Source organism: Rhinolophus ferrumequinum, chromosome 3 (genome assembly GCF_004115265.2).
Source record: "Rhinolophus ferrumequinum isolate MPI-CBG mRhiFer1 chromosome 3, mRhiFer1_v1.p, whole genome shotgun sequence".
Lineage (NCBI taxonomy): Eukaryota > Metazoa > Chordata > Mammalia > Chiroptera > Rhinolophidae > Rhinolophus > Rhinolophus ferrumequinum.
This window is the reverse complement of record NC_046286.1, coordinates 25,840,008-25,862,793: the sequence shown is the minus strand read 5'-3', so window position 1 is coordinate 25,862,793 and position 22,786 is coordinate 25,840,008. Positions and strand designations below refer to the sequence as shown.

Sequence of the window (22,786 nt, the reverse complement as noted above, 5' to 3'; positions counted from 1 at the left end):
TACATATGCACAATGGAATACTATTCTTCCATAAGAAAAGATGAAATAGTGCCATTTGTGACAACATAGATGGATCTTGAGTTATAATGCTAAGCGAAATAATTCAGACAGAAAAAGCAGAGAACCATATGATTTCACTGATATGTGGTATATAAACCAAAAACAACAAAAGAACAAGCAAACAAATGAAGAAACAAAAACTCATAGACATAGACAATAGTTTAGTGGTTACCAGAGGGTAAGGGAGGAAGGGGCCTCTAGAAGAAAGTACACGGGGTCAAATATATGGTGATGGAAGGAGAACTGACTCTGGGTGGTGAATGCACAATGGGATGTATAGATGATGTAATACAGAATTGTACACCTGAAACCTATGTAACTTTACTAACAATTGCCACCCAATAAACTTTAATAAAAATAAAATAAAATAAATAAAAAATAAAAATGTTTCTCTGAAAAGCCTTACCTAAAAGACAACAGAAATACTTATTCTCTATAGCATATGAAACTAGTCCAAAAATAGTTAAAGTATTCTAAGAGTTGCTGCAAATTTCATTTCAAATGCCTCATAATCTTGACTTTCTGCCTGAATTTCACCACTAAAAATATATTTAATATTATTAATAAACATTTGATACAAAAAAAATTAATCTTTGCCACTCAGTTACTGATGAAATTTTCAAAACTGCTCAAGCATTTTTCCACCTTATTTCCCAAAGTATCACTTAGTAAGTCTATTTGTATATATCTGCCAACATATTTAGATTTTATGTTTAATGTGAAGGTGCTCTGCCAAATTATTGGTTTTCTATAAATTTCCATGATTCCTTATTTACATTTCAAAGACTTTAAAACCAGGATTGTCATAAAATATTCCTAAAATGCATGATTTTGTGTTCTATTGATAATGGCTTTTCTATTAAAAATTCCTCTCCAGAGCTCTCCCTATTGGCTTACAGGTATAAAAAACAGTTTGGGGCCTTGCTCTTTGTTGTTTCCACACTTGTTTGCAAACCTTCTCTAAGGGAATAATACAAATGCTTTTAGAAAAACAATTATAAATTTATTGAAATTCTCTCACTTCAGAATGTTTAGGCAGAACGTGTATAATCAAATTTCCCAATTAAAAATAATACAGCATGCATTTTAAATAGCTCATCTCTTTTTAGATAAAGTTCAACATTAGGACTTAAAATAATAAGTTCATGTTATTTTTTCAAGCTATTTTGTGAATAAGTAAACAAGTACAAATGAACTGAATTCTTCTCCAGTAAATCAAGTCTACCGTTTAGTGCTTGCCCAAAGGCTCAGACCTTTACAAAAGTTTGGCCAGGCTTAAAAGACAGAGTGTTCCAGGCAAAGACAAAAGTTAATTAAAGCTGAAAAAACAATCCTTTGCACACATTCTGGCTCCTTTGGGCTACTAGTGTTCATTTAATTTTTGTTGATTAGCCAAATCCTACCATTTTGATGCCCATCAGTTGTATCAGGCTGCTGCCTGTTCACCATAACTTGAGGCTGAAATGTGCTGCTAGGGGAAATGAAAGCGCTCATACGTTTTTTGAAATAGTTTGGTGTCTTACAAAATCTCAAGGAATCAGCTACGCATTAGGAGTAAGTGGATTAGTGAACTTGACATGCATAAAAAGTGGCTGACGTTTGGGGTACTCCTAAATCTAGCAAACCAAACACAATTCTTAACTCAAAAAAAAACCCAAAAAACTGAGAAAAAAAAGAATTAAGAGTAATTCCATTTTATCCATTGATTTTGTTTGTTTGCTGCTTTTTGTTTTATATCCCACATACGAGTGAAATCATGTGTTCTTGTCCTTTCCCATCTGACTTGTTTCATTTAGCATGATACTCTGAAGATAATATCTTAAATTATGAAATGCAAGAAGGTTCTGAATTGCTATTAAAACTACATTTTCGTGATGCATTTAGAAAAGTACTATGTGAGAAGAATGGACATAGTGTTTTAATTCTTGTATCTTTAAGAACTATGTAAAGGATGGAGTCACACAAATGCATAAAGCAATGTGGGAGTGTAAGTACTTTGGGTATAGCAGTGCTAGGTAAGTCAGGAGTTGGTATCCATCCTGGTTATCAGGATTGCTAACCTGCTTATACAAGCAGATGTCTAGTTAAGAATGTTGTATTTGTTGTTTTGAACAAAGAAATAGTGACTATTCTCTTATTCTTTTATGCTTCTTCCATGAATTCTTTGAAAGGATTGGAGTTATATGAACATCAGACTATCTATAAGCAAAATCATTGTTTTCATTACTATTTTAGATAGCTGTTGAGGGAATACTATCTGTTACACAAACACTGAACTTTCATTTTGGCCATCCAACAATCATTTATTGAGAGCTAGTATAATTGTATCCGTTTTATAGATTGATGTAAACCATCCACCACAGGTTGATTAAGTAATTTGCTTAAAGTCATATAATAGGACTGCATTTTATATTAGAGTCTAACAAATTCGGGAAAAGATATTAACCCTCATGGGTCATATTGGATATGTTATAAAATGTGGTGAGGGGGTGGGGGATATTAGTTGTTCAATGTTTCTAAGTTAAGGAATGTAAAATGTACATTTAACAAATCCCAACTTAGAGCTTTGATGAACTGTTCAAAATCAGCAAATATTTATCAGATGCTTAATACATACAAAACACTGTCCTGGCAATGGGGTCATATACTAATTTAAAAGCCCACAAAGAATCTATCAAAAACTATCATCTAGTGGAGGAGAGAGATACAATCTGTACTTAGAAGCAGAATGGAAGTTCAGAGAGCAAGTCCATCTGGCCAAGAGGAGTAGACATGAACTGAATTTACTCTTTCATCTAAAACAAAGCAAACAAACAAACAAAAATACCCACAAAATAGATGAGATAATAGTTTCATGACACTGGATATCGGGCAGTGAAGGACAGTGATCTCTGGGTTGGAAAACAAATGAGACGAACCCTGCAAATGCCCCACCTGACAGCTTTGAGAGAGTTTCTACACTGTAATATATTAAAGAGTGACTCAGGGGAGCTCAGAAAACTCCTCTAATTGAGAAGACAGAGGTGAGAATCCAGGGAGTTCAAGGCAGCTACAGATTATAAGAGTACTGGATAGGAGAGAGGTGCACAGAGAGTGAATTCTAGAATCTGTAGGATAGTGATTAGCACATGTACTCATTTGTGAATAAATATGTGGGAAAATGATTACCACCCAGAAGGAAGCAGTAACTGTGCCCAGCATTCACACAGGACTAGGAATAGTGCCTGTTCCCAATTTTCATACTGGAAAACATCATTTATTACTAATGGGATATTAAGTAGAATACATATAAACATCTCACTTAGTACGGTAGTATGGGATGAGTCCTAAGCTGAGGACTTCCCTGATCCCACCTAACAAATATTAGAAGCACGACTAGAAAGAAAAATTGGTTTCCATACAATTAAACTGTATTCCAAAACAAAGCTCTAGAATATTTGTATTTGAAAACAATGAAATACCTAGAAAGGTAAAAATGTACAACATATGGCATCCAATCAAACATACCAAGCATGCAAGGAAGTAGAAAAGCATGACACATGATAAAGAGAAGAATCAATCAAAACTTAGCCAAAATTAACACAGATGTTAGAATTAGTAAACAAGGACACTCAAATAACTGTTATAACTATATTCTAGTTGTTCCAAATATTATGTAGAGATATCAAAGATATAAAAAAGACACAAATCAAACTTCTACATATAATAATTACAGTATGTAAGATGAAAAAGAAAACAGATGGGATTAATACAGATAAGACATTAAAGAGAAAATTAATGAACTTGAAGACTAGTGAACTATGTACAATGAAGCACAGAGAGGAAAAAAATAAAGAGAGCACCAGTGAGCTGTGGGAAAATTTCAAGAAGCCAAGTATAAAGAAGCCGAAAAAAGGAGGGACAGAAAAATATTTGGAAAAGAGTTTAGCTGGAATTTCTCAGCTTTCATGAATACTATTTAAGGCCAAACATCCAAGTGCAATGCATTCTAAGCACAGGAAACATAAAGAAAAATATCCTAAGGTACATATCATCATCAAACTGATCAAATCAACAGTAAAGAGAGTCTTCAAAACAGCCAGAGCAAAAGGACACATAATATGCAGGGGTACAAAAGTAAGGGTACTAGCAGATTTCTTATCAGAAATGGTACATCAAAAAGACAGTAGAGCAACTTAATAAATGAGCACAATAATATCACATGAAAGTAGATTGTGATAACCTTATGACTTATACTACAAATTATAAAGCCACCACCAAAATAACAAAACAAAGAATTGTAGTTTATAAGATAACAAAGGCAATAAAATTGAATGATAAAAAAATAGTGAATTAATCCAAAAGAAGTCAGAAAAGAAGAATAAAGAACAAATGGGACAAATTGAAAACAAAAAGCAAAATGATGGTTTTAAACCTAACCATGGTTATTGAATCACACAAAATGTAAATGGTTCCAAATACCCCCCCAATTAAAGGACAGAGATTGTCACATTTAAATAATTTTATAATACCCAACTTTATTCAGCTTATAAAAATTATACTTTAAATATAAAGATATAAATAGCTTAAATATAAAGAGATACAAAAATATATCATTCTACCAATAATCAAAAGAAAGTTGATGGGGAGTGTGTGAAAAAAACTGGGACTTTTATATGTAATTGGTGGGAATTTAAAATGCTTTATCAATATTGGAAAACAGTTTGACACATAAAATACTAAACATAGACTTACCATATTATCTTGCAAGTCCAATCCTTGGAATATATCCAAGAGAAATGAAAACATGTTCACACACATGCATGCACATACATACACACACACACACACACACACACACACACACACGTACCTCATTACCCAATGAAGCATAATTACTCATAATAACCAAGAAGTAGAAACAGCCTAAATATCCATCACTTGATAAATGGTTAAACAAAATATAGTATATCCATACAATGCAATATTATTTGGCAATAAAAAGGAATGAAGTGCTGATGTATGCTACAACATGTATGATACTCAAAAACATGCTAAGTGAAAGAAGCCAGTTACAAAAGACTACATAATGTGTGGTTCTACTAAGATATTTAGAATAGTCAATTTTATAGAGATAAAAATTAGATGAGTTGTTGCCTTGAGTAAGTAAGGGATTTTCAGTGAGATGGGTAAATGGACAGTGACTGCTAATGGGCATAAGCTTTTTCGGGGGGAGATGATGAAAATCTAAAAATTAGATTATGGTCACAGTTGCATGATTCATTATAAACTAAAAACTAATGAATTGTATGCTTTAAACATGTGAACCTTATGGTTGTAAATAATACGCAAAAGAAGCTATTAAAAATTGCAGTGGCTATATTAATGTCAAAGTAATTTTCAAAGCAAAGCATATTAATATGGATAAACATGATAACTTCATTATATAAAGGGGCCAATTAGCAATAACATAACATCACAAAATATAACAATCGTAAATATTTAACCTCTAATAAAAGAGCTTCAAATACTGTAAGCAAAAACTCATTGAATTGCGATGAAAAAAATGGATAAATCAGTAATTATACTGAGAGTGTCGATACTTCTTCAATAATTGACCAAACAGGTAAACAGAAAATTGGCAAGGATCAATTCAACCTAATTGATACTTATAGAACACTGTGCCAAACAACGATAGAATACTCACGTTCTTCTCAAGTGCATATGGAGTAGATTAATGAATAAACAAACTTATCCCATAGACTGCTACTCAAAAAAGTATGAATTTCAATGAAAGCCGAAACACGGATAAATTTCAAAATAATTATGCAGAATGAAAGAAGGTAAATGAAAACGAGTACCTATACTCTATGATTCCATTTATATGAAATTCTAGAAAATGCAAACTAATTTACAGTAACAAAATACAGACTAGTGGTTGCCTGGTGGAGAGACCAGGCTGGGGTGAGAGAAGAGAGGGAGCGGAATTACAAAATGGCATGAAGACATTTCTGGAGATGACGAATAAGTTCATCGTTTTGATTGTGGTGATGGTTTCTCTGGTGCATGCCTGTTTCAGAACACTGGTGCATACCTATGTCAAATTGTACACTTGAAAAATGTTTGTGCAGTTTACTATGTTTTCATTATAGTTGAATAAAGCTGTTAAAATTCAAATAGCAAGATCTAAGAGTGACAGGAAAGAAAATGATTTAATAACTATTATTCTTTAGAGTCTCACATTTCAATAAAATGCATTGTTCTTTATTTCCTGGTTAGCATTTCCATATATGAGTTATTTGCTAATGAATAGTATCCAGGGCTAGTCATATGTCAACTCTGAAACATACAAGAGTCATAATGTACTTGACATATAGTAAATAGTCTGGAAATATTTAATAAATGAAAATTAGTTCCTAATTCAATTAATATATCCATAAATCTATTATACTTCTCAGAACTATATGTCTGGTTTAGAAAACGGCTTACTACATAAAATTTAACTGCCAGAGCCACTGTAATATGCTAGTTAGTAATGATGCTGATATGTTAAAAACTATAATCATATTATATGTCATCTTTACCAATATTCTTCCTGAGAGCAATACATAAACCACAAGATGTTGCTTAAGCAACTTAAAAGTATCGATGAGCACAGTTCCCAAATCTTAGCATTGAGAGTCTCTAACTCCTCCTACTGGCCCAGCAAGTCTTTATTGTGCCCTCCTCACATTCAATTTATTAACTATTAAAGTAAATTTTTAAAAAAGAATCTACGGATATTTATGCATGCACTCAAGTTGATGACTTCAAGAGATTCCTACGTTCTTATGACAGTTATATTTTCTTACAGGCTTTGTTTCTTGTAGACTGGTTTTGGCTTAGCCTCTTAAGGAACTTCCCTCCATAGTCTAGGCCAAATAAGGTTCCAAAGCAGTTTTCCGAAACCTGATTGTTATTTACTATCATCTGAGGAACTTTAAAAATTTACCAATACTCAGTCTCCAGTCTGAACTCAATTAAATCAAAATCTCACGATGGGGCCAGGCAGATATCAAGAGATTTTATTAAGTAATTTATTGTGCTACCTAACTCCTAAAGCATTTCTTTAAAAACTACTTTACAGGGGTGGCTGGTTAGCTCAATTGGTTAGAGCGTGGTTCTAACAACACCAAGGTTGCTGGTTCGATCCCCTCATGGGCCACTGTGAGCTGCGCCCTCCTTAAAATTAAACATATGTATATGTTTAATTTATACATATAAATATATAAATATAAATTTAAATATTAATAATAAATTTAAATATACATAAATTTATATATATATATATATACATATATATGCTACTTTATAGTTAATCCTTATTGGTGTTGTATTTTTACACATCCTTGAGCATAAAAATCATATCTCACACACAAGATAACATAAACCTATACCTCTCGAAACTATTCAGAGAAGAGAGTACCTACAAGTAATCTTTGCAACATTCCATGAAATATTAACTTATAAGATGAAAAATAAAGTGCCTGTATATCTCTTGAGCTCAAACAGATGTTGTTATACTACATTCTATTTTAAATTTGGTATTGACATCAAAATTGTAATGGAAATTTCTGAAGGAAAAATGACAATGAAAACTTTCCATGTATTAACTCTATGGGTTGAAAAACACTGTTCTCATTTCCATTTTAGCCAAGTAACACCTTACACTGGCCTTCTTAGTTGCAGTATAAGAAACATTACTTTAAATTTGTGGTTATGTGTTTGTGGAGACAGAGCCAGGAGAGCAGTTTCCAGGCTCTCGACCTCACGTGGAAAGGTGCTGGCTCGGGTAGTACATGGCCATCAGCTGTAACTGCCATTATATCAGCCATTGGCCACTGATATAACTGCCGTGGCTAAGTTAGCAAGTTGATTGCAGCTAGCAGGTGGGGTTGGCAGAGAAGCGGACCGCGGATTGCTGTTAGCAAGCAGATTGTGGGTTGAGGATTGTGTGGATCCTACTTCCTGTGTCTCGCCCAGCCACCTGTGAGACTAGGGTGCAGGAAGATCCTTCGTTGAGGTACTGGAGGATGTTTGCTTTTGTGTCTCAACCAGCTGCCATCGAGACTATAGTGGTATGAACCCCCTACCTGTGGCTCCGTTGCTGTTCCTTTATGGCCTCACCATATCCCGCATTCTTGTGCCGGGAGCAGGAGATGAGATCCTGCATTACAGTGTTTCCTCATTTCTCTTTGCACTCATAACTTTTTCTTGCTTCTGTTATTTCTTGGCTTGCATCCATTCAACAGTCAATAAGTAGCATCCACACTCAATACTGATTTTTCTTCCAGTAATCAATTACAAAGATTTGGGAAAAAACCATGAGTTAAGTGCTGTGTAAGGTATTGCATCAGGTGGAAAGGCTGATGCAAAGAAGCAAAAGCTATCGTCCACACCTGTAGGAGAGTTGCTTCTATTACTTCATAAAGTCCTGCCCTTGTGTGGCTCTAAATGTAGTCCGAGCTTGTAACACCTGATTCTCAAACTTGTATCCCAATTAAGAGAGAAACAGAAATTCTGGGAAGTAATAATAGGCTCACCTGCTCACTTAGAACATTAAGTCTGTAGCGCACATAGGAATGAGGGTGGTGAGCACTCAAACCTGAAATGTTCTCTCGCCCCACTCATGAATAACAGGAGATGCCATCACTTTTTGTTCTGCAGTCCCCCATCGGAATCCTTAAATCACATATTTTGTTTTAATGTAGTTTCTAGCTTCTCAGCTTCCTGAGAATTCCAGTTAAATCACTGCCTTTTCACTCCAGCACATCTATATTAGTTATCTATGGCTGCTGTAACAAATTACCACAAATTTGTTGGAAACAATAGAACTTCATTCTCTCAAGTTCTAGAGGCCAGAAGGCTAATCAGCCCTGTTGTCAGGGCTACATTCCCTCTGGAGGCTCTGCGGTAGAATCTTTCCTTGCTTCTTGCAGCTTCTAGCGGCTGTTAGCATCCCTTGCCTGTGACTGCATCACTCCAGTGTCTGCCTCCGTGGTCACATCATCTTCTATGTGTGTGTGTGTGTGTGTGTTGTGTGTGTAATAGCCCTCTGCCTGTATTAAGGACACTGATGGTATTTAGGGCCCACCTAGACAATACAGGATAATCCCCTCATCTCAAAATGCTTACTTTAATTACACCTGCAAAAATCCTTTTTCTGTATAAAGTAACATTTACAGATCATCCCTGGGATTAGGATATGGACATATATTCTAGAGCCATTGTCAATGTACCCCACCATTTCACAACACACGTTAATTGTAAAGGTGAGAAAACGAGTTGAAGTCTTTTCTCTGTGCCTGCCATATCCCCATCCTCCCTCCCATCTCCACACTTACTTCTCTTTCCATATAGCTCTGCGGAAGAAAATAAAAGTCCCAACACTACACACATATAAGTAAAAGAGCCAGAGTTTGTTTAGCATGACCATTACTGACTGACTCCGTGGAGCTGACCATAAGTTACAAATTTTTCTCCGCTGAAAGAAAGAGTCCATCTCTCTTCTACTGGGCAGTTACTTTATCTTTCCAAAATATCACCCTGTCCTTTCCAAGAAGTGCTCACAGAGTTTGGAGGATGCCAAACCATTCGGGTCATGATCCCTTACTCCCCAGGCCAAAATGACAGGTTCAAAGAAAAGCATGTGTCCTAAGCTGATCAGAGATCTTCTTTGAAAGTTTGAGAACTTCAACTTCTCTCTTCGCTTAGCCACTGAATAATGTGAATATGGAGTCGTTGGTGGTTATGTTCTCTATCAAATGGAAATGCCTGAAAGAAAAAAAAAGGCGAGAAATTGAAAGAGTAGAAGCGAGAGGAAGGTGGGGCGGGGAGAGTGAGGAAGAACCACGTGAATGGTGTGTTTACCGCATCCCTAGAGCTGCCTTTCCTTCCATTCTATGGGCTACCAAGTCCAGTGTAGTTTTAGCTGATTTTCGACACATACATGATCATGAATAAAATAGCCATGAATAAAACACCCAATGAAAGTTAGCTAAGAGTTTAGCTTCCAGTGGAAATCTGCGTCTTCTTTTTAAATTATTATTATGATGGTTTTAATCCAGAACACACCTTCTCATTCAAACAGTGCCATATGTCTCAGCCTCTCAGGAGAGCCTGCCCTGACTACTTTATTAAACTATACACATCCACTGCCTCACACTGAAAACTTGACTCTATTTTTCCCATAATATCTGTCTCCATAGAAGACTACATACTCAATTTAATCACTTTTGTTTATTCTCTGTCTCCACTTTAAGCCACCAACTAGAATATCAGCTCAATTTTTGGATTTTTGTTCTATTTATCCATGTATCACAATCACTTGGAATAGTTTTTGGCACTTTGCAGGCACTCAAAATGTTTGTCAAGGGAAAGAATTAGGTTTTCATCTTGTTAAAGTCTATATTCAAAATTAAAATATTAGAGAAAGATAATGAAAGTTTAAAAATAATGCGTTTGAGTAACATATCTTTTTGTATTATAGTTACGTTGGATATTTAGACTTACAGAAAAACAGATTTAGCAGCATGATTTAATGGACAAAGACTAGGATTTAGAATGAGGCAAAGCTAGGTCAAATCCTGTCTGCTTTTACTAATCTGTAAGATCTTGAATTGAGCAAGGTACCTAAACTCTACGGACCCTATTCTTCTCACCTGTCAAATGGGAAAAGTAATCCTTACCTTGCAGAACAATCTACATGTCATCCAAAATGTTGGTGGGACTCTGTCCCATAGCAAACTGACTAGACTTGTCCCAAACCCCTTTCCTAGACATTTGAGGTCTCAGGGTCTCCCCACCCTTTACTGTGATTTCAGCTGCTTCGCTTCCTGTTATCACCTGCATTGTGTCCCCCCAACCCCCAAATTCCTATGCTGAAGCCCTAACACCCAGGACCTCAGGATGTGACTGTATTTGGAAGTATGGCCTTTAAGGTGGTAATTAAGTTAAAATGGGGTTGTTAGGGTAGGCACTTATCCAAATGACTGTGTCCTCATATGAAGAGGAGGTTAGGACACAGAGACACCAGGAATGTGCACAGACAGAGGAAAGACCAAGTGAGGACACAGTGAGAAGACTGCCATGTGAAAGCCAAGGAGAGAGACTTCAGAGGAAACCACATCTGCTGACACCTTGATCTGGGACTTCCAGTCTCCAAATCTATATGAAAATTCTTTTCTGTTGTTTATCCAGTCTGTGGTATTTTGTTAGGGAAGCTCTAGCAAACTAAACACTTTCTCGAGCTTCTATCTGCCAACAGGCCCCTCCATCCAAGTGTGCCAATTTGGGTAATCCACAAATTGAATTAGCAGCTACTTCCTGCTTTTCCTGGTGAAATCCAGCACGATTCAGCTTTTAGGTGTTATGCTTATTTGGCAAAAATGTGATGGATTACATCATGGACAGTTCAGCCTTCAGTCATTTAGCTGATGGCCCTTTACTCTTTTCTCTGAGTAGCTTTCCCCTCTATGTGTCATATTATAAAATTTGGGCTCCGGCAATAGGTTACATCCTGCTGCATATGACTCCTTAAGAAGTTTATTTCATACCCAATTCTTACTGTTTCTGTCATGGGTAGACCCCACTGCCACATTGACTGGTCGTTCCCAGTTCCCTGAAACGTGGGTGATTTAAAATGCCCACTTATTATCCTTTATGTTAGAAAACTGAGTATAAATTTTGAAAAAATATAATGGAAAATGTATGATTATTCAAGAACAGCAGAAGCTGAGCCACTAGTCCTTTAGGTAGTTATGGTTTTACTTTAGGCATCATACCAAGTAGTCTCCGTGGTAAAATGGGGATAAGTGTTAGCCTCCGAACAATAAATGGAATAATCTATGGAACGTGTTTAGCAGAGGTCTCAATGTCAATGTTTGTTTGTTTGTTTTCTATACTACTAGAACATATTACAATATAAAATTTTGCATTTGTATATTTTGTGTTGTATATACAGTAATAATAGCAATAACATTATAGCTACTATAACTGTTTGCTTTATACTTGATCAGGCATAACACCATTTATATGCAAGGCTACTCAAGATAAAATCAGAAACATAGGAATTGAACCTTGGAAAGATCTGTAACATTTGTCAAATTTGACTATTCCTGTGATGATTTATTGACTCTTATTTTGCTTTTTTTCTTTTTTACTTGTAAATGAGAAGAGAGGCAGTTACTGCCTGATAAAGAAGGAAAATATGAGAGAAGGGAGTAAAGAAATGTTAAAACGTTTAGAAAGGAGACACAGAGGCATAGAATAGAAGATGGAGATGTCTGGGAACACTTGACTGCTTTTCAAAGAAGTGGGGAAGAGTTGGTGAGCAGAGCACCACTGGCACACTGGCAGATTAGCAAATTGAATGGGCATAACTGACAGTGCGTGTACATAAGCGTCAAGAATGTATAAAAAGAACGGGAGATTCAGAAAGACAAAGCTCACTATGTGCTGTGTGGCTAGAAGAGTCTTAATCAAGGAGGTTGAACAGAAATCCAAGCAGAAAGTGCCTGAATCCTGCAGACTGGCTTGACTTGTTCCCCTTCTTGTTCCCTGTATTACCAATCCTTGTACAAGTTTCACCACCATCATTCTGCTTCGTTTATTATCATTTGTCACTGAAACAAAAAGTGAGCTTTTATTCATTGGCCTCAGATTTAAGCATATTACAGATGGTTAACAAATGACCTTTCATTTTATGTGGTCCTCGTTTCTTCTTCTATGGCAAGAATGTTGTTTTGTTGTTATTCTTTAAAAAGATAACAGGGTACGATCACACATAAAATATTTCTGTTGTCTTCTACCCTTTTCCATACAGTAATCTTATAGATTCTTAAGATAACTCTTTATTATCAATTTAATGAGTGTTGAAAGCCTCCTTAAGCATAAAACCCAGAGGTCATTCTACTAGTTTATAAAGAAATAATATGGAATATAGCAGAACTGACAACATAACATTCTGCTTTAAAATGGCAGTCTTTAAATTATCAAAGATTCAACCACGTGGATCTATTTTTTTCCCCTCTATTATTCATTCTTTAAAATGATTGTAAGAAGGATAAGTGAAGAGTGAAGTGTTTTCATTTTCCCTATGCTCATTGCTTTTGGCTCTTGTTAGGATGTTTGTATATTGACATTTTCTCAGAACTATCAAAGATGATTGTCATTAATAGTTTCTTCATTTTATTTTGAATATTCCCAAAGAAGTAACTCTATAGAATATGCCCTCCAAGTTTCTGGTCCATGTCATTCGTTGGAAAGTAAAATCACTCAAAATCACAAAAGAGAACATCAAGGGTAATTTCCACAATGAGACAGGAAAAGATGAAGGGGGCGTGCATGGCAGATTCAAAAGAAATATTCTTTTTTCTATCAAAATTCCATAATTTATAAAATCAGCCCTTAGGCTTTTTCTCCTTCTATGGTTAAGTTTGAACTGAAAAAGAAAACAGACATTAAAACATTTCTGGGTTGCTGAATATTTCATATACATCTATTTACTAGTGCTTCATCATCCAATATGGTAGCCAGTAGCCATACATGGCCACTTACATTTAAAATTAAATGAATTAATGTGAAATAAAATGAAAAATTCAGTTTCTCAGCCACACCTGCCACATTTATGTGTTCAGTAGCTACATCTCACTAGAGACTACCATAGACGATGGCACAGAATATAAAAAATTTCCATCATCACAGAAAGTTCTATTGGACAGCACTGTAATAGTAAAAACGAGGTCTCCAAGCATGAAATACAGCAGGAGTTTTAACATTATAGGCCGACACAATGTTAAATTTGGAAAGAAATGACTCAGCACAGAGAACATCAGTAGTTAATAGAATAATACAGCAATTTAAATGATCCTGTGATAGAAGTTTGAGTTTCTATATGACAAAATGTTTTCAGCCCAAATAGCATACATTTGGTAGAAACATGTAAAAATGTTTAATAAAGCAGAATGCTCTATACCAATGTATTTAAAACAGTTGTAGACTGAATTTTTCAATGAACTCTCAGATAAAATTTAAGATATTGCTAAAATTTAAGATATTGCTGGTCTGGGCACAGTAAAGATGGAGAGACCCTGCTTGCTCATCCATTTTGCCTCCAGGGCTGCTAGTTTTAGGTTAGCCCTGAATCAACAGCCCAGAGGAGAACCTGAGCTATCTTAAAAAAAAAAAAAAAATGCAGGCCCTGACCAAGAGTAGGGAGAGAGTAGTTTAAAAAGTAGAATATTAAAAATCAGAACTATTAATTCAGCTTTGATACGCCTTCCTATTCAAAGAGTATCAAAATAAATACTTTATTTTTAATAACTTAGTTAAGTTGGTTATTTACATTTTCTCCATGATAACAAGCACTGCTTGAAACAGAAAACATTCCAGAAAAATAAAATTGGTAATGCTGTCATGACTAAGAAAAAGATCAAGTGTTAGAAGACAACTCATGTTTTTCACTCTTAAGTACCAAAAGGTTAAAGATGAATAGAAGGGCATAGTAATATCTTAAGATATTTCTAATCATAGGAATCACAAAAAGCTTAGAAATGCCTTCCTCTCAGGATAATAAAGGAATTTTTGTGATATATGGTACCATATAACAACAAAAAACTCTCCATAAAAATAAAAGTTACTTAACTGGTTTATATAAAATTATTATTTATTTTTGAGACTCATTTGGCTGACGCAAATTAGAAAGTAATTGTGTAAAACAAAATATCAAAATTGCTTTGTTTATAAATGTAAATAGGTTCTTAAATTGCTTCCTAATTGAAAAATCATATTAAACATCAAAATTCAAATACTTTGGGGCAAGAAATAATGAAATATATTAAATAAGTACATCATGCAATCATACTCTAGTTTTACAAACTGTAGAATCCCTGTTTCAACAATCCAAATCATATTACCAAGCAGTGTAGCAGGAGTCATTAAAGGATTTTGAATTTTTGGATTCTGTTTTTTTTTTCGATTTTTTCTAATGTATCCCCTGCCGTATCATTCAAATGAGTTAGATCATTTGAATCAGATCAGCTACGATGATGTTAACAACTTTTAGGCTTTGGTTTCTTATAGCCTAAAATAGCAGTGTAAATATAAAACACAGAGCAGCAACCTCAAGGCACAATATAGATTACTGCAGGTAAAAAGACCTTTTAAGTAAAGCCTCTTCCATTGTGAGGCCAGCCTATTGGATTCCCGTGATTAGAAATGTATTAAGATAGGACAGTTCCCTTCTAGTCATCCTTAACCTTTTGGTATTTACCAGTGAAAAACATGACTTGTCTTCTAAAACTTCATCCTGTTCTTAGTCATGAGAGGATTTACCAATTTTATCTTGTGTCCCTTGAGTGTGTTAGAAGACCTTAGAGACTTATACCACTGTTTTTAGAGCATTTGCTTTGGGCTCTATTATGAAGTAGTAATGATGCCTACATTGTGAAGTACACAAAGCATTAGCAACTTTAAAATGGATCCATCAGCACACTAGCACTCATCACTGCTTCACTGTAAACTTCCAGTTTCATTAGTCATAGTTCTGTTCATCAACTAGACTGAACATATTGCTGTCTGATTTCTAAACTTTTAAAAGGCACTTATAAAAAAAGGGGGAGAGAACCCTACTGACAAATGAATCTTTTCAAAAAACGAAGCACATTTTTATGGCATCCTAGGGAAAATAACCGAAATATTAAAGGAGATCTAATTTGAATTATATCCTAGAAGCGTTCTGTAAATAGCTACTGCTTACCACAGCAGACAAGAAAAAGAAACAAAAGGCATCCAGATTATTTGCAGATGACATAATACTCTACATAGAGAACCCCAAAGATTCCACCAAAAACTATTAGAATGGATAAATGAATTTAGTAAAGTAGCAGGGTACAAAGTAATATTCAGAAATTGGTTGCATTATTTTCCTTTAAATTAAAGTTTATTGGGGTGACAATTGTTAATAAAGTTACATAGATTTCAGGTATACAATTCTATAATACATTATCTATACCTCACATTGTGTGTTCACCACCCAGAGTCAGTTCTCTTTCCATCACCATATATTAGACACCGTTTACCCTCATCTAGAGTCCCACTCCCTCCTGTCCCCTTACCCTCTGGTAACGACTAAACTATTGTCTGTGTCTATGATTTTTTATTTCTCATTTTTTTGTCTTGTTCTTTTGTTGTTTTTGGTTTATATATCACATATCAGTGAAATCACATGGTTCTCTGCTTTTTCTGTCTGACTTATTTCGCTTAGCATTATAATCTCAAGATCCATCCATGTTGTCACAAGTGGTCCTATTTCATCTTTTCTTACCGCCGAATAGTATTCCATTATATATATATACCACAACTTCTTTATCCATTCATCTATCAAAGGACATTTTGGTTGTTTCCATGTCTTGGCCACCGTAAATAAAGCTGCAGCGAATATTAGAGCACACGTGTCTTTATGGATAAATGTTTTCAGATTTTTTGGGTAGATACCCAGGAGTGGGATTGCTGGGTTATATGGTAATTCTATTTTTAATTTTTCGAGGAACCTCCACACTGCCTTCCCTAGCGACTGCACCAGTCTGCATTCCCACCAACAGTGTATGAGGGTTCCTTTTTCTCCACAGCCTCTCCAACACTTGTTACTATTTGTCTTGTTGATGATAGCCATTCTGACTGGGGTGATGTGATAACTCATTGTGGTTTTTATTTGCATTTCTCTGATGATTAGTGATGTTGAGCATTTTTTCATATGTCTATTTGCCATTTGTATGTCCTCTTTGGAGAAATGTCTCTTCAGGTCCTCTGCCCATTTTTCAATTGGGTTGTTTGTTTTTTTATTGTTGAGTTGCGTGAGTTCCTTGTATATTTTGGATATTAGCCCCTATCGGAGGCAATGTTTGCAAAAATCTTCTCCCATTGAGTTGGTTGCCTCTTTATTTTGTTGATGGTTTCTTTTGCTGTACAGAAGCTTTTAAGTTTGCTATAGTCCCATTCATTTATTTAAGCTTTTACTTCCCTTGCCTTTGGAGTCAAATTCATAAAATTCTCTTGAACCCAAGGTCCATAAGTTTAGTATCTGTGTTTTCTTTTATGCAGTTTATTGTTCCAGGTCTTATGCTTAAGTCTCTGATCCATTTTTAATTATTTTTGGTACATAGTGAGAGATACCAGCCCAGTTTCTTTCTTTTGCATGTGGCTTTCCAATTCTGCCAGCACCGTTTATTGAAGAGCCTGTCTTTCTTCCATTGAATGTTTTTTGCCTCTGTGTCAAAAATTATCTGTCCATATTTATGTGGTCTTATTTCTGGGTTCTCAATTCTATTCCATTGGTCTATGAGTCTGTTTTTCTGCAAATACCATGCTGTTTTGATTATTGTAGCCCTGTAATACAAGACAAAGTCAGGGAGTGTGATTCCTCCAGCATTGTTCTTTTCTCTTAAGATTGCTTTGTCTATTTGGGGTCTTTTGTGGTTCCAAACAAATCTGACGATTTTCTTGTTCTATTTCTTTAAAAAAATGCCATTGGGATTTTGATGGGGATTGCATATAAATCTGTATATTGCTTTGGGTAATATGGCCATTTTAACTATGTTGATTCTTCCAATCCATGAGCACAGAATGTCTTTCCATTTCTTTGTGTCTTCTTCAGTGTCTTTTAAAAACATCTTATAGTTTTCAGCATATAGGTCTTTCACATCCTTGGTTAAGTTTATTCCTAGATATTTTATTCTTTTTACTGCAATTGCAAAAGGAGTTTTTTTGTTTGTTTGTTTGTTTCTTTGTTTGTTTTTAAATTTCATTTTCTGAGATTTCATTGCTAATATACAGGAATGCAACGGACTTTTATACGTTGATTTTGTAGCTGGCAACTTCACTGTATTTGTTTATTGTTTCTAATAGCTGTTTGGTGGAGTCTTTAAGGTTTTCTATAGATAGCATCATGTCATTTGCAAAGAGTGGCAATTTAACTTCTTCATTCCCAATTTGGATGCCTTTTATTTCTTTGTCTTGTCTGATTGCTCTGGCGAGGTCTTCCAACACTATGTTGAAAAGCAGAGGTGATAGGGGACAGCCCTGTCGTGTTCCTGTCATTTCTGGTAAGACTATGTCTCCTTTGTTTCTTTGCCTTTTTCTTGTTGTCTATTATTTCTCTGTGGTGGTAGTCTATGATTTTTCCCTCTGTTTCTTTTATTATGTTATGTATTTCAGGTCTGGATATTTTTTGAGTGGTTACCATTAAGTTTATGTAAAAGGAAGTTTGATATTTAGAGTATTCCATTTACTTCAGCATGCTTAGTTTCCCCATTTCCATATTCTGGTTCAGGCCTTTACTCTCCCCCTTTTATGTTTTGGTTGCCACAAATTATCCCTGTCGATGCTGGTCAAATTGCCTCCTTCAGTATTTTTTGTAGTGCAGGTTGTAGTGTTAAAAAATTCCCTCAGCTTCTGTATGTCTGGAAAAGTCTTTATTCTTCCTTCATATGTAAAGGAAATTTTTGCTGGATACATTATTCTTGGCTCATAATTTTTCTCTTTCAATAGTTTGAATATTTGTTGCAACTCCCTCCTGGCTTGTAGAGTTTCTGCTGAAAAATCTGATGATATTCTAATAGGCTTTCCATTGTAGGTTACTGTCTTCTTTTCCCTGGCTGCCTTGAGGATTCTTTTTTGTCATTGATTTTTGACAGCTTCAATACAATGTGCCTTGGAGAAGGCCTGTTGGGGTTGAGGTAATTAGGTGTTCAATTTGCTTCTTGGATTCGAGGATCCAGTTCTTTCCACAAGTTTGGGAAGTTCTCATTGACTATTTGTTTGAATATGCTCTCTGTTCCCTTCTTTTCTTCTTCTCCTTCTGGTATGCCTATTATTCTTATATTGCTCTTTCTGATGGAGTCAGAAAGTTCTTGTAGAGTTCTTTCATTTCTTTTAAGTCTCAAGTCTCTTTCTTCTTCTATCCGTGTCATTTCAAGATTTCTATCTTAGATGTTACTGATTCTTTCCTCAATCTGGTCAACTCTACTACCTACACTGGTTATTTCATTTTCATTTCTTTTATTGAGTTCTTAATCTCTAGAAATTCTATTTGTTTTTTTTTTTTTTTTAATTTCGATCTCTTTGGTAAAATGTTCATTTTGTTCTTTGATTGTGTTTCTGAGTTCATTAAACTGCCTGTCTGTGTTTTCTTGCATCTTGTTGAGTTTTTTAAGGACTGCAATCTTGAATTCTCTGTCATTTAAGTCAAATTTTTCCATATCTTTAAGTTTGTTTTCTGGAGACTTTTCATTTTATTTCTGAGCTGTCTTCTTGCCTTGGTTATTTATGCAATCAATGATTTGTTATTTCTCTTCCTAGTCATCTACAGGAGTGGGTTCTGCAACAGGATGATAGAAAGAGGTCTTTCTTTTGTTTTCCATTAGGTGTTGGTAGAATGCTTTATTTTCTCTCTGACTGCAGTCTTTTATTCTTTCTAACACCGTAGTTTTATATTTTCTCTGCACTATTCTTGCTTCTCACATTATGGGTGGATTACCTGGAAGGAGAGCTTCTTCTCTGTGAACAGTTCACCTGGGTCATATGGCGCTGCCTCCATGTGGAGATTTGGAGAGCTTCTGAAGTTCCAAAGCTCTTCCTGCACCAGATTCAGAGCCTGTATGTTTCAGCAGTTCTGTTTACTCCTGCAGGAATCCGCTCAGATAGGTGGGGACAGGGGCGGGGTGGGTTGTAAGAGGTGGCCCAGAGCAATGGTGGTGACCACCACCACAGCCAATCCTGCTTCCTCAGCAACCTCCCCTTTGCCAGAACTAGTTGGGCTGCGAGTCTGTGTCTGTGGACCACAGTTCTCTGGACTGCAAATATTCTGTTCTTTTGATCTGGCACTGCTACTGTTCCGCTTCTAACACTGAGCAGGAGGGGGCAGAGCAAGCTCTGAGCTAGACTCAGTGCCTAAGGCTTCCGTTCTCTGTGACACTGAGGGTTTAAACCACCGTTTTCAGCCTTCTTCCCTCAGTCTTTGCTCCGAGGTTTCTGCCGTGAGTGTTGGGTTCAGCCGTGTTATATGCTGTCCCCTCAGCCCTGTGGGCCATAAGCAGAGCCCTAGCAGTCCAAGTTCTTTCCTCTCCCTCAGCTGCAGTAGTTCCGGAATTCAGTGAGATCGCAGTCTCACAATTTGCCCACCTTTAGGTGATTTCAGTAGTGTGCCTCTTAGTCTTGCCTGTCTGCTGCCCAGGGAGTTCTTTGTGGAGTTGTAGTTGTTCAATTTGTTGTAAATTCCAGGGGATATTTCAAGAGACTCACCTCATGCTGCCGTTTTTATGATGTCACTCTGCATTTTTATACAATAATGCATTTTATATAAAACTATTAGAGAAATTAAGAAAACAATCCCATTTACAGTTTCATCAAAAAAAAAAAATACCATGAATAAATTTAACCAAGGAAGTAAAAAACCTGTACTCAGAAAATTTTAAGACACTGAAGAGAGAAATTAAAGAAGATACAAATAAATGGAAACGTGAAACACATACCATTCTCATGGACAGGAAGAATTAATATAGGTAAACTACCCATACTACCCAAAGCAATCTATAGATTCAGTGTAATCCCTATCAAAATACCATGGTATTTTTCACAGAACTAGAACAAATTATCCTAAAATTTATATGGAACCGTAAAAGATCCTGAATAGCTATGGCAATCTTGAGAAAAAAGATTGTCTCATACTGACTGTATCATGCTACCTGATGTCAAACTAGACTACAAGGCCATAGTAATCAAAACAGCATGGTATTTGCATTAAAATAGACACTTTGATCAATGGAACAGAATAGAGAGTCCAGAAATAAATCCATACCTATATGGCCATTTAATCTATGACAAAGGAATCAAGAATATATATCGGGGTAAAGACGGTTTATTCTATCAGTGGTGCTGGGGAAGCTGGACAGATACATGCAAAAAAATGAAACTGGAGTACCTTATTATGTCATATACAAGAATAAACACAAAATGGATTAAAGACTTAAATATAAGATCTGAAACCATAAAATACTTAGAAGAAAATATAGGAAGTAAATTTTCACACATTACTTTTAGTAATATTTTCACTGATATATCTCCTCGGGCAAGAGAAACAAAAGAAAAAATAAACAAATAGGACTACATCAAACTAAAAAGTTTTTGCATAACAAAGGAAACCATCTGCATAATGAAAAACAGTCTACTGAATGGGAGAAGATAATTAGCCAATGATACATCTGATATGGGGTTAATATCCAAAATTTATTTGATTACAAAATGAATGAGCAGAGGACCTGACTAGACATTGCTCCAAAGAGGACATACATATGGCCAATAGACATATGAAAAGATAAACATCAGTAATCATCAGAGAAATGCAAATAAAAACCACCATGAGATGTCACCTCACACCTGTCAGAATGGCTATCATCAATAAATCAACAAACAACAAGTGTTGGGGAGGATGTAGAGAAAAGGGAACCCTTGTGCTCTGTTGGTGGGATTTCAAATTGGTGCAGCCACTATGGAAAATAGTATGGAGGTTCCTCAAAAAATTAAAAATAGAACTAGCTTTTGACCCAGCATTCCACTCCTAGATATTTATACAAAATAATCCAAAATACTAATTCAAAAAGATATATGCACCCCTGCATTTTCTGCAGTGCTTTTCACAATCCCCAAGATATTGAAACAACCGAAATACCCATCAATAGACAATCAGATAAAGAAATACGGGTACATATGTGGAATGGAGTATTACTCTGCCGTGAAAAAGAATGAAATCTTACCATTTGCAACAACACGGATGGACCTAGAGGGTATTATGCTAAGTGAAATAAGTCAGACAGAGAAAGACAAATACCCTATGATCTCATGTGTGGAATCTGAGGAACGGAATAAACGAACAAACAAAATGGACTCATACGTAGATACAGAGAACAAACTGATGGTTGCGAGATGGGAGGAGGGTTGTGGGGCTGAGTGAGAAAGGTGAAGGGATTAGGAAGTACAAATTGGTAGTTACGAAATAGTTACAAGATATGAAACACAGTATGGTGAATATAGTCAGTAATATTGTAAAAACTATGTACTAATTGAGGGACTTATTGAGGGGATTACTTCATAAATTACACAAATGGCTAACCACTACAGTGTACACCTAAAACTAATATAAAATAATATTGGGTGTCAAGTAATTTTTAAAAAGTATATAGTCATGGTATGTAAAGTACAGCATGGGGAATATGGTCAATGTTATTGTAATAGATATGTTCAGTGTCAGATGGGTAGTAGATTTGCTGGGGTTATCACTTTATGAAGTATGTAAATATCTAATCACTATGTTGTTTTGTAAACCTGAAACTAATAATAAAGAAAAGAAAGGAAAGCCTCCCAGTGGTAATAAAAATATTTTCACCGTGAAACACTTATACACTCAAAATGATTTTAAAATAATCATGAGAATTATATTTTGTCATTAATGATATTAGACCTTTTTGTATAAACACTACAGATTAAGCACTAGACAGTTTTAGAACTGGGGTTGAATTCTGGCCAGTCCACTTTGACAGGCTATAGCCCCATGAAATTATTTGTTTCCCAATCTGTAAAATGGGTGTAAAGATGCAGAACAATCCTTATAGGGTTGATTTAGGTTCCTGATGACATACTGTGTGTATAACCATTT

The 22,786-nt window shown here is 35.5% G+C and overlaps 1 protein-coding gene and 1 non-coding gene across 3 annotated transcripts in view; both read left to right on the top strand.

Annotated features, from left to right (window-relative positions):
- The window catches only part of KHDRBS2 (KH RNA binding domain containing, signal transduction associated 2), a 518,678-nt gene that overhangs the window by 437,747 nt on the left and 58,145 nt on the right, over window positions 1-22,786 (top strand). The gene's annotated exons all lie outside the window — the stretch shown is intronic.
- Window positions 7,170-7,243, top strand: TRNAV-AAC (transfer RNA valine (anticodon AAC)). Its single transcript has one exon. It is a non-coding gene; the product is annotated as a tRNA-Val (tRNA).